The sequence below is a fragment of the Pristiophorus japonicus genome, chromosome 8 (assembly GCF_044704955.1).
Source record: "Pristiophorus japonicus isolate sPriJap1 chromosome 8, sPriJap1.hap1, whole genome shotgun sequence".
In the NCBI taxonomy this organism is placed as follows: domain Eukaryota; kingdom Metazoa; phylum Chordata; class Chondrichthyes; family Pristiophoridae; genus Pristiophorus; species Pristiophorus japonicus.
Genome location: NC_091984.1, coordinates 222064370 through 222078779, shown reverse-complemented (window position 1 = coordinate 222078779; position 14410 = coordinate 222064370).

The following is a 14410-nucleotide window of genomic DNA, read 5'->3' as shown; positions in this document are numbered from 1 at the left end:
GAAAAAAAGGATCCATTGGATGAGAAAATGGGAAAGAGACATTGATTGCCATCTCCTCTCACCTTTGGAATCTGGGTAGTAAACCCGCCTAAGCTAATGGATGAAAGCTCTAAAGCTCTCTCCACCCCTTTTTTTTCTCCTTGCTGGGTGTTAGGGTCCTAACTGGAATGAATTGGCATGGGGGGAGTGGGTTGCGTGTGGTCTTACAACACAAAATTGCCCATAATTTACTTAGGGACAAAATCATAGTTCATATGGTAAATGGAATTGCCATATTGAAGCTTTTCTGAGTTTGAGTGGGGTTGATCCACCTTGTTGGTGCAGAGTGGGAGCAGTGTTAATCCAACCCATGCAGTATCTGCTGTGTTTGGGCTTGGTACTGACACTGAAAGCTAAAGTGGTAAAAGTGTCTTCATTTCCCAGTTCTTACAGCCCTCACCTGATGGAGACAAAATTCCTCTCCTCCACCCACCCACCACCTCGCAAGCAAGAGAAAACTAACAACAACGTTTGCATTTATACAGCGCCTTCAACATCCTAAAACAAGGTGCTTCAAACAAAATTCGACACTGAGCCACATAAGGAGACATTAGGGCAGGTGACCAAGAGTTTGGTCAAAGAGGTAGGTTTTAAGGAACGTCTTTAAGGAGGCGGGGAGAGGCTTATGGAGGGAATTCCAGACCCGAGGGTTCAGCAGCTGAAGGCATGGCCGTCAACAGCAAACCGAATGAACTTTACTGTTCCTGGATGGGCTGATTTGGGAACTTTAATTTTAATATTTATGGGGCTATGCAAGTAATTCAGTTGCTGTAGAATTATTGGCTGTGCCTTGTTGCATACAACTATAGCGACACAAATTCCAAGTATTAATAGTTAAAAGAGCACAATGTGATCACAATAGTAATTGGAACAGGAGACTTAGAAATGTAGCGATCCATTGTATGAAATCTCTGGGTCATCTTGTAGAATAGAATTATTTTCATTCTCTCTGTCCTATGTATGCCAATCGTCACTTAATACTCAAATCTTCATTAATGTTGCTAAATACTTCCCATAAATAGCTGGCCCTAAGGAGTATCCGCCTTCTCCAAATAACAAATTAATTAAATACAGTAGTCTTCCAGTTGTGTTTTTTGTGTCGAATTCTAGCTCTACCAATGTTAGCTTAAGATTCTGAGGCTGGGAATCCATTCAGACTGCCCTGTACATTCTCTGGAGTCTAGTATTGAATGTGAGGAATCAGCATAGAGAAACAAATGGTGTTGTGATGATTCTGTTCCGTAGATGTCTTGAACGCTCTGTAAATAGGATATGATACAGTATTTAATCAAATGTGATAATGACATCCAGTGACAGGACATCAGTACATCACTGATCTGTACTTTCTCCTGTATTAACAGGCCATCCTGTTTGGACAACTTGGTGCTTTCTGTAGTGCCTCACTGGAATGGCAAATGTCTATTAGGCAGATAGATTGATTTAATGCTATTTTTTTCATCGCTGGGGTTGAAATTTCAGGTTAACACTTTATTAGAATAGAGCGCACACGGACTTTGGTGACTACGTTAACCAATGTGCTGAAATTCCCCGCATTTGCTTTTATCTAGTTTTGTGGATGACACAGTCTATAGCAGGACAGTAGAAGTGACTGTGCACATCCTTGAGTAGGTAAAGTTGGCATATTTAACATTGCAGTATTAGAGCATTATGCAGCGATTTTAGTGAGAATCCTCTCCCGTTGTGCTTTCACAATCTGAACTCTGCAGAGCTTTACATTTCCAACCTTTGAATCCCAAGTCTAAAGTTGGATCTTTTTTTAAACGATGGCTTTAGGCATTATTCCATCCTTGCACTTCCCAGAAGCATATTAGAACATTGTGGAGCCCCGCTGAGACTAACTTAGAACCGTAGGCGATAACAACAGTACAGAGTGCCAAAATCAGATGGAGGTGCGCCCCTTCCTCCACGAACAAAGATTCACATAAAGCCACCCCGGGACTCATCTTGCATTTATGGCGTCTCATTGAGACTCGCCGTGGCTTGACGGAGCGACACGGGAGACTCGCTGAGATTTCATGGAATCACGCCGAGGCTTGCTGACATTTCATGCAGTCACATTGACACTTGCTGAGGTTTCACGGAATCACACCGGGACTCCCTGAGGTTCTATGGAGTGACTCCGAGACTCACTACCTCTGGGCAAAGTCTCACTGAGATAGCATGGAGCTTCGCGTACGTTTGACTATATGCAGTTATTGTAGTCAGTTCCCTTATAACAGCTGCGTAGGTCACAATTCTATACTGCATGCTGTTATCAAATCTCTACAAATGGTCTTCCATACCATTCTGGTTGGGGAGAACAATATCAAAGCAGTCAGTAAGAAAATGGGAATCTTTAGCAGCAGAATGGAAATCAATCATTCATTTCAGAAGGATTTCTTCCCCTTACTGGTTATTGATCTAGTGCACACAGTGCTTTTTCAATGTCTTATCCTTTATCTCCTTTATGTTTGAATCAGAACTATAATAGTCCTACATGTCACCCTCTAATCTCTGTCTTTGCTTCTGTCCATCTAGCTGTAATCTACTTGCTGCTATGAGTTTATAGCATGTTGCTATATAGCAGGCACTTTTAACAACAACCTAAATTTGGGGCTTTTGTGGGTGTGAGTCATTCGATAGCAACTGTGATAAGATCTAATTTGATGCTAATATCTGGAGGTATTAAATCCAATACAAAGTGCCACTTTAGTGTGTTTCTGGGTAAAACAAACAATCTGCCAATACTAAAAGATGCTAGAAAGGGTCAGCTATAAGATACAGCCCCTAGCTCTGTATATAAGCAGCATGTGATACCTTCTTAATCAGCATGTTCAAACTGGTTACCTTGGAATCTGCATGATGTTTTGCAGTGAATTTACATTCAAGTGGACGTAAAAGAACCAAAACTTGATTTTGTATTGAGGTGCCTGCGATACTGAGGCTGTCTTCCAGTGCATGCGGATATAAAGCTCTGTTAACCACTTCATCCTGATGATGCATATAAAGTGATACCACACACTACCCTGTCTTGCTCTGCTGATTTAACATAATAAAAAAAGAGGTGGTCCTGGTGATCGAAGGTACTGTGCCTTTGAGTGGTGGTCGTGGGCTTATACTGCATTGATTTACCTACACCCTTCAGATCTCAATCAATGGCATCAAACTAACTCTGTCTCTATTCTAGGACCTTTTTAGGCTGGCTGCAATTGCCATTAAGGCAACCTAGGCCTTTCGATCCTGAGTTATAATGGGGACTGAAGGCTAGTAGGTGCACACTCCACAATACTGTGTACTGTAAGCTCAAACTGTTGTGACCTTGGTCTCTTTAACGTAACTCCAGAGTGAGGAAGCAGCATGGTAGACTGCCTCGTATACCTGCTTGCCCAGGGTGTGCAGGTGACCCTTGGGTCTCCAACAGGTGCGCCCCATGGTGGCAAGTCCTACACATTGGTAAAGTTTACATACATAACATCACTCCACCCCAAAGTCTTAGATACAAGTTATTTACAAGTTGAGGCGATCCGGGGCTCTGCATTCCCGGGTTGATCGCCTGAGTTGAAGTCCTGGCCTGGGTGAGTCGGTCGGTTCATTGCTGCACGGCAGCGTGGCTGGTCTGATCGAACTGTCGGGCATGGTGGGTTCATCCTCGTGGTTGACCGTGAGGTCGGTTGCTGGTTGGGTGTGTGTTGGTGGATCAATGAAGGTAATGTCCTCTTCGAACTGTTCTTGCTTGTCAGTAAATCGCAGTTTGGTCTGATCCAAATGCTTTCTGCATGTTTGTCCATTCAAAAGTTTGACAACAAACACTCTATGCCCCTCCTTGGCTAACACAGTGCCAGCAACCCATTTGGGACCATGACCGTAATTAAGAACAAACACAGGGTCATTAACCTCAATGTCACGCGATACAGCTGCGCGATCGTGGTACACATTATGCGAGTGATGCCGGGTTTCTACATGATCATTGAGATCCGGGTGGACTAAGCCTGGTTTTGAGTGCTCTCTTCATTAGCAATTCTGCAGGGGGAACCCCGGTAAGCGAGTGGGGTCGCGTACGGTAGCTGAACAGAATCCGAGATAACTGGGTCTACAGGGAACCGTCCTGCGTTTCAAGCTCTGCTTGATAGTTTGGACTGCCCGTTCCACTTGACCATTGGATGCGGGCTTAAACGGGGCAGACTTGACATGCTTGATGCCATTGCGGGTCATGAACTTGTTGAATTCCGAGCTGGTGAAACATGGTCTATTGTCACTAACAAGGATTTCGGGCAAACCATGGGTGGTGAACATGGCCCAGAGGCTTTCAACGGTGGCAGTGGACGTACATGATGACATTATTATATTTAGAGTAAGGGTCCACTGCTACTAGGAACATCTTTCCGAGAAAGGGGCCAGCAAAATCTACGTGGACCCTGGACCACGGTTTGGAGGGCCATGACCACAGACTCAATGGGGCCTCCCTTGGTGCATTGCTCAACTGTGAGCACGTGTTACATTGGTGTACGCATGACTCCCAATTCCGAGTCATGCCATGCCACCAAACATACGACCTGGCAATAGCCTTCATCATGACTATGCCTGGGTGGGTACTGTGAAGGTCGCGTATAAACGTTTCCCTGCCTTTTTTTGGCAAAAATACACGATTCCCCCATAGGAGACAATCCGAATGGATGGACGTTTCATCCTTGCTTCGGTGAAATAGCTTAATTTCGTCTTGCATTTCCCCGGGAACCGTCGACCAGCTTCCATTGAAGACACAGCTTTTTATTAGTGATAGCACTGGGTCCTGGCTAGTCCAGGTCCTGATCTGGCGAGCCGTGATGGGTGACCCCTCACTCTCGAAAGCATCCATTACAAGAAGCAAGTCTGCGGGTTGCGCCATTTCCACCCCGGCGGTGGGCAATGGTAGCCGACTGAGGGTATCAGCACAGTTCTCAGTGCCTGGTCTGTGACGGATGACATAGTCATACGCAGATAACGTTAGTGCCCATCTTTGTATGCGAGTTAATACCTTTGCTTTCTGTGAACAGCGAAATGAGCGGCTTGTGGTCAGTTTTGAGCTCGAACCAGAGTCCAAATAGGCATTGGTGCATTTTCTTAACCCCGTATACGCATGCTAATGCTTCTTTCTCAAACATACTGTCGGCTCTTTCAGCCATAGATAAACTTCTTGATGCATATGCAACCAGTTGCAGTTTGCCTGACACACTGGCTTGCTGTAACGCACAAACGGCCCCCTAAGAAGATGCATCACAAGCTAATATTAAACATTTACATGGGTCATACACTACAAGTAACTTGTTAGAACATAGCAGGTTTCTGGCCTTACTAAAGGCTGTGCCTTGAGCTTCACCCCAAACTCAGTCGTCACCCTTGCTTAGCAATAAATGCAAAGGTTCCAGCAAAGTGCTCAACCCCGGTAAAAAGTTACCAAAATAGTTGAGGAGTCCCAGGAACGAATGCAGCTCCCTCACATTCTGTGGTCTGGATGCATTCTTGATGGCCTCCGTCTTGGAGTCCGTAGGTCTGATGCCGTCCGCCGCAATCCTTCTCCCCAGAAATTTGACCTCTGGCGCCAGGAAAACACACTTTGAGCGTTTCAACCCGAGTCCCACTCTGTCCGTCGCTTTAGAACCTCTTCCAGGTTGTGCAAGTGTTCGGTGGTGTTGCAACCCGTGATCAGGATGTCGTCTTGAAACACCACGGTGCATGGAACCGATTTCAGGAGACTCTCCATGTTCCTCTGGAAGATGGCCGCAGCCGAGCGAATCCCAAAAGGGCATCTGTGGTATATGAACAGTCCTTTGTGTGTGTTGATGCACGTCAATTTTTTTGATGGTTCAGCCAGCTCCCGTGTCATGTAAACAGAGGTTAGATCCAGCTTGGTGAATGACTCCCCCCCCCCCGCTAGCGTTGCGAATAGGTCATCCGCTTTGGGTGGTGAGTACTGGTCCTGCAATGAGACTCGGTTGATTGTTACCTTGTAGTCCCCGCAGATTCTGACTGTCCCATCGCTTTTCAACACCAGAACAATTGGACTGGCCCACTCGTTGAACTCGACTGGCGATATGATCCCCTCTCGTTGAAGTCTGTCCAGCTCGATCTCTACTTTCTCTCGCATCATATATGGAACCGCTCGGGCCTTATGATGAACGGGTCATGCATCAGGGACTAGATGGATCTGCACTTTGGTGCCTGTGAAGTTGCCGATGCCTGGCTCGAATAACAATGGGAATTTGTTTAACACTTGGGCGTACGAGGCGTCATCCACCAAAGACAGTGCTTTGATGTCGTCCCAGTTCCATCGGATCTTTCCTAGCCAGCTTCTGCCGAACAGCATTGGGCCATTGACTGGTACAATCCATAGTGGAAAATCATGCACAGCTCCATCGTACGATACCTTCACTGCCGCACTGCAAATGATTGGTATGAGCTCTTTGGTGTAAGTGCGCAGCTTGGTGTGAATCGGGCTTAGTTTTGGCTTTTGTGCCTTGTTGCCCCACAGTTTCTCAAAAGCCTTCTGACTCATAATTGACATCGCCCTCGTGTCCAATTCCATGGAAATTGGAATACCGTTTAATTTGACTTTTAACATTATCGGAGGGCTTTTGGTGGTGAATCTGTGTACCCCATACACTTCCTCTTCAGCCTCGGGTTGAGTTGCCTCTCTTACTCGTTCAGCATGATCCGCGCCAGATCGGTCATCTTCTGCCGACTCTGCCAAGTGGTGAGTCACAGCACATCTGCACATTCGCTGGAGGTGCCCCATTGTTCCACAGTCCTTGCACATGTAGTGCTTGAATCGACATTGATGGGCTTGATGATTAGCCCCGCAGTGCCAACATGGTGTTAACGGATTTGCATTCACGCCCCACAGCGGACTCTGAGTCATCCTAGGTCTGGCCTCTGCAGGCGTGTAGGCCCTGCCATATACAGTTCTGCCTGCTGAAGGCGTTATTTTATGCACAGTACTTGCTGGTGAGTTTCGATGCTGCAATGATATCTGTTTAGTGTTATCGTTTGTGGACATGAAAGTCTGGGCTATCGTAATGGCCTTGCTCAGATCTAGGGATTCGGCGGACAGCAGTTTGCGAAGAATGACCTCGTGGCCGATTCCAAGCACGAGAAAGTTCCTCAACATTTCCCTCCAAAATCCAGCAAATACGCACGGTCTCGCAAGGCGTCTTAGGATGGCGACATTGCTCGCCATGTCCTGGCCCTTGGAGCGATGGTGCATATAAAAGCGATACCTGGCCATTAAGATGCTCTCCTTCGGCTTGAGGTATTCCAGAACCAGCGTGCACAACTCTTCATATGTCTTCTCCATTGGTTTCGTTGGTGCTAGCAGATTTATGATGAAGCCATATATCGTGGACCCGCAAACGGTTAGGAGAATCGCCCTGCGCTTGACCGCGGTCTCTTCTATATCCAGCTCGTTGACCACGAGGTACTGGTCAAGACGCTCAACGAAGGCTTCCCAATCACCTTCAACAAATCTCTCAAGAATACCAATGGCAGCCATAACCACATGAAAGTTCGTGATCTGTTACTCATCACCAATTGTTATGTTCAGAATAACTCCACAAGACTATATACTGTAAGCTCAAACTGTTGTGAACTTGGTCTCTTTAATGTAACTCCAGAGTGAGGAAGCAGCATGGTAGACTGCCTTTTATACCTGCTTGGGGTGTGCAGGTGACCCTCAGGTCTCCCACAGGTGCGCCCCCTGGTGGCAAGTCTTACACATTGGTAAAGTTTACACACATAACAAAATCAAGAGCTGGAAAAGTCCTCGTTGTGCTCCCGCTGAGCGGGAATTTACTTCATCGGCAGTGCGCCGGAAACCCTGCTTGTACGCATAAACGTGATGTAATGCCGACGGAGCGGAAGCAAGGAATTTGTACGTTAAAATACAAATTATAAACTTGATTAAAAATAAGTGCATGATGTTACAGTGTAACAACAAAATGCCAAAACTCGGTGACCATGTTTGATTGTGGCTACACGGTGGCCATGTTTGATTGAGGATACTCGGTGGCCATGTTTGATTGAGGATATATGGCAGCCATGTTTGATTGAGGATACTCGGCGGCCATGTTTGATTGAGGATATATGACGGCCATGTTTGATTGTGGATACTTGTTGGCCATGTTTGATTGTGGATATTCGGCGGCCATGTTTGATTGAGGATACACGGCGGCCATATTTGATTGAGGATACTCGGCGGCCATGGTTGATTGTGTGTCGGGGAGCGATATGTTTATCTCAATTTTGACCCCAGTTCCAATCCTGCCTGCGCACTCCTTATAGCCTCTGCCTCAGGATGACATTGGAAGAGCTCTGGGATCACTTCCCCAAGAGTGGATAAAACTACAAACATTTATTAATCGCCAGAAGGTGCTGTCTATCGGCGACCGATTAAAGTGGGCCTGGTGGTGAGAGCCCCACTTTGTAAAGCCTCAGGAATGGCGCGCAGGTAAAGGCGACTCAGGCTTTAAAAAGACAAAATGCCAACGTAAGCAATAATACATTTTAAAGGGACAGCAGCTGAAAAATCACTTGTTATTAGGGGAGTGGTGCTTAGCTGTGAAAGAGCACCTGTGTGTAAAACTATTAAAGGGGAGTCCACTGAGGCAAAATTAAAAAGGATTCCCCAAGATGCAGAAATCCACAGGGGAGAACAGTAACATGGAACATTAGAGACAATAAACATGAAAGGCGTCAAACAGGAGAAACCAGACTGAACGGACAGTAGTTGACAGGAGTAAAATTAAGATGGCTGCTATGAGGGGTCTTTGTTGTGGAATGTTCAAAAATAAGAAATCCAGATATATTTGTCTTAAATAAAGGTTTATGACCTCAGAGAGCAAGGTATAAGAACTTACATGTGTATATAATAACAACAACTTGCATTTATATAGTGCCTTTAATGTAGTAAAATATCCCAACGTGCATCATAGGAGCGTTATCCATCAAAGCGTTACACTGAGCCACATAAGGAGATATTAGGACAGATGACCAAAGGCTTGGTCAAAGTGGTAGATTTTAAGGAGTGTCTTAAAGGAGGAGAGAGAGGTAAAGTGGTTTAGGGAGAGAATGCCACAGATTAGGGCCGAGACAGTTGAAGACATGGCTGTGAACGGTGGAGCGATTAAAATTGGGGATGCGCAGAGATTGCGGAGGGTTGTAGGGCTGGAGGACATTACAGAGATAGGGAGGGGCGAGGCTATTCTGGGGTTTGAAAACAAGGATGGGAACATTAAAATTGAGGCGTTGCCGGACCAGAAGGCAATGTAGGTCCACGAGCACAGGGGTGGTGGGTGAACAGGACTTGGTGCGAGTTAGGATACAGACAACAGAATTTTGGAAGAGCTCAAGTTTATGGAGGGTGGAAGATGGGAGGCCGGCCAGGAGAGCGTTGGCATAGTCAAGTCTAGAGGTAGCAGAATCAGGGATGAGGGTTTCTGCAGCAGATTAGCTGAAGCAGGGTGGAGCCGGGCAATATTGAGTGGATTTTTGAGGGTGAGTGAATAGAATTAGACTCGCTAATTGAGCAATCGCAGGTCAGTGAGATGGCCAGGCAAATGTTTGATCTAGAGACTGAACCATCCAAGTGCAGCTGAAGACCAATTTAACCAAAGTCAGGGTTGTGATAATGTGATAAGAAAATAGATAGTGATGAGCGCTGGAAAGAAACAAGTTCACAAAATGGTCAGCTGGCTACCATTGGCTAGAGCAGTGGGTGGCAAGGAAAGGTTTGAAAGGGTCAGGACCAAGTCCTGTAGTGGTAGTTCACATTGGGGTAAAAAAACATTGTAGGAAATAATAGCGGCCTTAAAAGGCACTTAGACAAGGATTTCCTCAAAACTCGAAAGATAGGAGATGTTGTTTTCTATGGCATACTTAGTGTTTGAGAAAGGAGAGAAGTTCACTAATAAAATTAAGGATGAAAATGAATGGCTGGCAACCTGGTATCAAAGTAACCTTCATAAACAACTGCGAGCAGTATCATAATAAAAAGGGTTGGTACAGGCTGTACCTTGATCAGATAGGAACAAAGAGGCTGAGTATGCAACATTAAGACAGCAATTGAAAATCATTTAAGCTGGGTAGGTGGGGGAGGACAGGAAGATAACCAGATCGCAGACAGAATGGATCAGAATGGATCACAGGGTAGAAGCTAGTCAGCAGGTAATCCAGGTCAACAGTAATCCAGAGAGATCCACATGTACAAGGGACAACTGGGAGGTAAATTAATTTGAAGCTGAGGGAGGCAGGAAGCTTTTGAAAGAATTAGTTTGCATAGGAATCTCTAATCTGAAAAACTCCATGATAACCCTCATGGTAACTTACAGAATACCAGTTCTGCACAAAAAGGACAGTTCTATGAAGAAATAAGAAGGGTGTTTGCGAACAGGAATTTCAATCGACCCTATATAAACTGAGAAAACCCAAGTGGTCTGGAGTTGGTAAATGCAAGTGAATAAAGGAAGCCATCTTAACCTAGTATTTGTAAATGAGCCAAGCAATATACAGAAAATAGAAGTTGTAGCACCCCTTAAAATCAGTGACCATAGAATGATAAGTTTAACATCAACTGGGATCCAATTAAAGTGAAGACCATGAGGAAGGTTCAGAATTATAAGTTCAAAGAGTAGAGGGAAATTTAAAACCAATATATTGGAAGAGGTTGTTTCACAACATTTTAGTAGAAGACAAATTGAACACTTTTAAAAGAATAATTCTGAACTTCCTTGATTTCTTTGAGCAACTCTATGGTAAACCCTATGACATTGCACACTGAGACTTTCAAAAGACATCTGATAAAGTTCCACATGAAAGCTCACTAATTAAGCTTAAACTTGTAGGAATTCAGATCAAAACTTGGGTATGAGTAAAAGTAGATACAGTAGATACTGAAACTCACTGTGGTAGCATTTACGTGGGCTTTCAAAAAGCTTTTGATAAAAGTTTTTCCTGCAACACTTCTAATTATATTAAAAGGCACTGGAATTCAGGGAAAAACACGATACTGGTTCAACATTGATGACACTAAGATGAGGAATCATAGGGAACATCGGCCATTCTGCCCCTCCAGTCTCTTCTGCCATTCAATTAGATCATGGCTGATCTGTACCTCAACTCCATTTACCTGCCTTTGCTCCATATCCCTTGATACCCTTACTTAGCAAGAATCTATCGCTCTCAGTCTTGATCATTTCAGTTAAGAACATAAGAACATAAGGGTGCCCAAGGGTCCCAGCATCCAAAGTTTTTTGGACGAGAGAGTTCCAGATTTGGCCTTTGTGTGAAAAAGTACTTCCTGATTTCACTCTTAAATGGCCTAGCACTCATTTTAAGATTTTACCCCCTTGTTCTGGACTTCTCATCAGAGGAATAGTTTCTCTGTATCTACCCTAACCAATCCTTTCAAAGACCTCAATTAGATCACAAGTCAACTTTCTAAACTCAAGAGAATACAAAGAAAGACTTGCATTTATATAGCACCTTTCACAACCTCATGACATCCCAAAGCGCTTTACAGCCAATTAAGTACTTTTGAAGTGTAGTCACTGTAGTATTGTAGAGAATGCAGCAGATAATTTACCCGCAGCAAACAGCAATGTGATAATGACCAGATGATCTGTTTTAGTGATGTTGATTGAGGAATAAATATTGGCCAGGACACCAAGGAGAACATCCCTGTTTTTCTTCAAGTGAGTGCCATAGGATCTTTTACATCCACCTGAGAGGGCAGACAGGGCTTCGGTTTAGCATCTCATCTGAAAGATGACACCTCCGACAGTGCAGCATTCTCTTAGTACTGCACTGAAGTGTCAGCCTAGTTTTTGTGCCCAAGTCTCTGGAGTGGGACTTGAACCCACAACCTACAGACTCAGAAGCGAGAGATTTGCAGAAGCAAAAGAAACTTAACACTGATAAATTTTAGGTTTGCACACATCTAAAAAAATGGGAATCATAATTATTTATTCCTTCCAGATGTTGGGGTCGCTGGCAAAGTCAGCATTTATTGCCCATCCCTAATTGCCCTTGAGAAGGTGGTGGTGAGCCACCTTCTTTAAACTAAATGGCTTGTTAGGCCATTTCAGAGGGTAGTTAAGAGTCAACCACATTGCCATGAGCCGAGTGTCACATTATAGGCCAGACCAGGTAAGGACGGCAGATTTCCCTCCCTAAAGGACATTAGTGAACCAGATGAGTTTTTACAACAATCCGGTCCTTCCATGGTCACCAGTATTGATACTAGCTGTTTATTCCAGATTTACTTAACTGAATTTAAATTCCCCAGCTGCCGTGATGGGATTTGAACTCATTTTGGATTATTAGTCCAGGCCTCGGGATTACTAGTCCAGCAGCATAATTACTATGCCACCATTCCCACAGTATATATGATAAGTATGTACATAAACTATAAGTATACAATGAGTGGAATTGAATTTGTTAAAAAAAGGTGTAGTACCAGAGGACTGGCGAATAGCTAACGTAATACCTATATTAAGAAGAGAGATAGAACATGTCCAGGGAACTATAAACCAGTCAGGTGGCAGGAAAAATAATGACATTCCTACTAAAGGAGAAAACAGAAGAACATCTAGAAACCAAAAAATGTTATAATGAATAGTCAGCATGGATTTCAAAAGGGAAAGTCTTGTATTGGGATTGCTTTCTTGCTCTTTTTCATTTTGTTGCTTTAAACGTCTGATTACACTTACACTCAGTTGTAGTATTGGCAGGATCAGGTCTTTATTTAAACTTCACACTTCAAAAAAAAACAGTATGAGATTTGCTGAGTCATGCACTTCGATTTCAGGGTATGCTCCCTGCCCTTGAGACATGCATTCAATTCTAGTGTATGCTAAAACAGTGTTGACTCACATCTGTTGTAAAAAAATTTGCCTTTGAACACTATATTCCATGCACACTATTAATAAATCATGATACATCAAAGGTACACATGTTAACAGAATGCTAACGTAAACTAAACAACCAGCCACTCAACCATCAGAAATTGCTTTATTGCCGCAATAAAACCTAAACAAAATTAACAAGTTAACACATTCAGATATGGCTGAATGACTCTTACACATCCTACCATTTGTACTTTTAATCCAGCATGTGCTATCTCACAGACTGTGATAGCGAGGTATTCTGGTAATACAGACTTTCGCTCCCACATCTTGCTTGATTAATCTCATTGCATTTTTTGAGAGGTAAGAGAGAGGGTAGACAAGGGTAATGCCGTAGATTTAAGTTATCTAGATTTTCAAAAGGCCTTTGATAAGGTACGCCATAATAGACTGATGGTCGGGGATCACGGGGGAGTGAGAGGATCGGCCGCGGTCAGGGATCAGCAGGGTGAGAGGATCGGCTGGGGGTGATCCTCTCAAAAATGCAATGAGATTGATCAAGCAAGATGTGGGAACGAAAGTCTGTATTACCAGAATACCTCGCTATCACAGTCTGTGAGATAGCACATGCTGGATTAAAAGTACAAATGGTAGGATGTGTAAGAGTCATTCAGCCATATCTGAATGTGTTAACTTGTTAATTTTGTTTAGGTTTTATTGTGGCAATAAAGCAATTTCTGATGGTTGAGTGGCTGGTTGCTAAGTTTACGATGGGGGTGGGAGGTGGTGAGAGGATTGGTCAGGGATTGCAGGGGGGAGGGGGGGAGGCTTGTACCACATTATTTATGTGGCTGTTCCAGTTAAGTTTATGGTCAATGGTAACCCCCAGGATGTTGATGGTGGGGGATTCTGCGATGGTAATGCTGTTGAATGCCGTGGTTAGACTCTCGCTTATTGGAGATAGCCATTGCCTGGCACTTGTGTGGCATGAATGTTACTTGCCACATATCAGCCCAAATGTTGTTCAGGTCTTGCTATATGTGAGCATGGACTGCTTAATTATCTGAGGAGTTGTGAATGGCATGGAACACTGTGCAATCATCAGCAAACATCCCCACTTCTGACCTTATGATGAAGCAGCTGAAGATAGTTGGGCCAAGGACATGCCCCGAGGAAATCTTGCAGCGATGTCCTAGCGCTGAGATGATTGACCCCCTATCCTCTTCCTTTGTGCTCGGTATGACTCCAGGCAGTGGAGATTTTTCCCCCGATCCCCTTGACTTCAGTTTTACTAGGTCTCCTTGATGCCACACTCTGTCAAATGTTGCCTTGATGTCAAAGGCAGTCACTCTCACCTCACCCCTGGAATTCAGCTCTTTAGTCCTAGTTTGGACCAAGGCTGTAATGAAGTCTGGAGCCGAGTGGTCCTGGCGGAACCCAAACCGGACATCAGCGAGCAGGTTATTGGTAAATGCCACTTGATAGCACTGTCGACGATA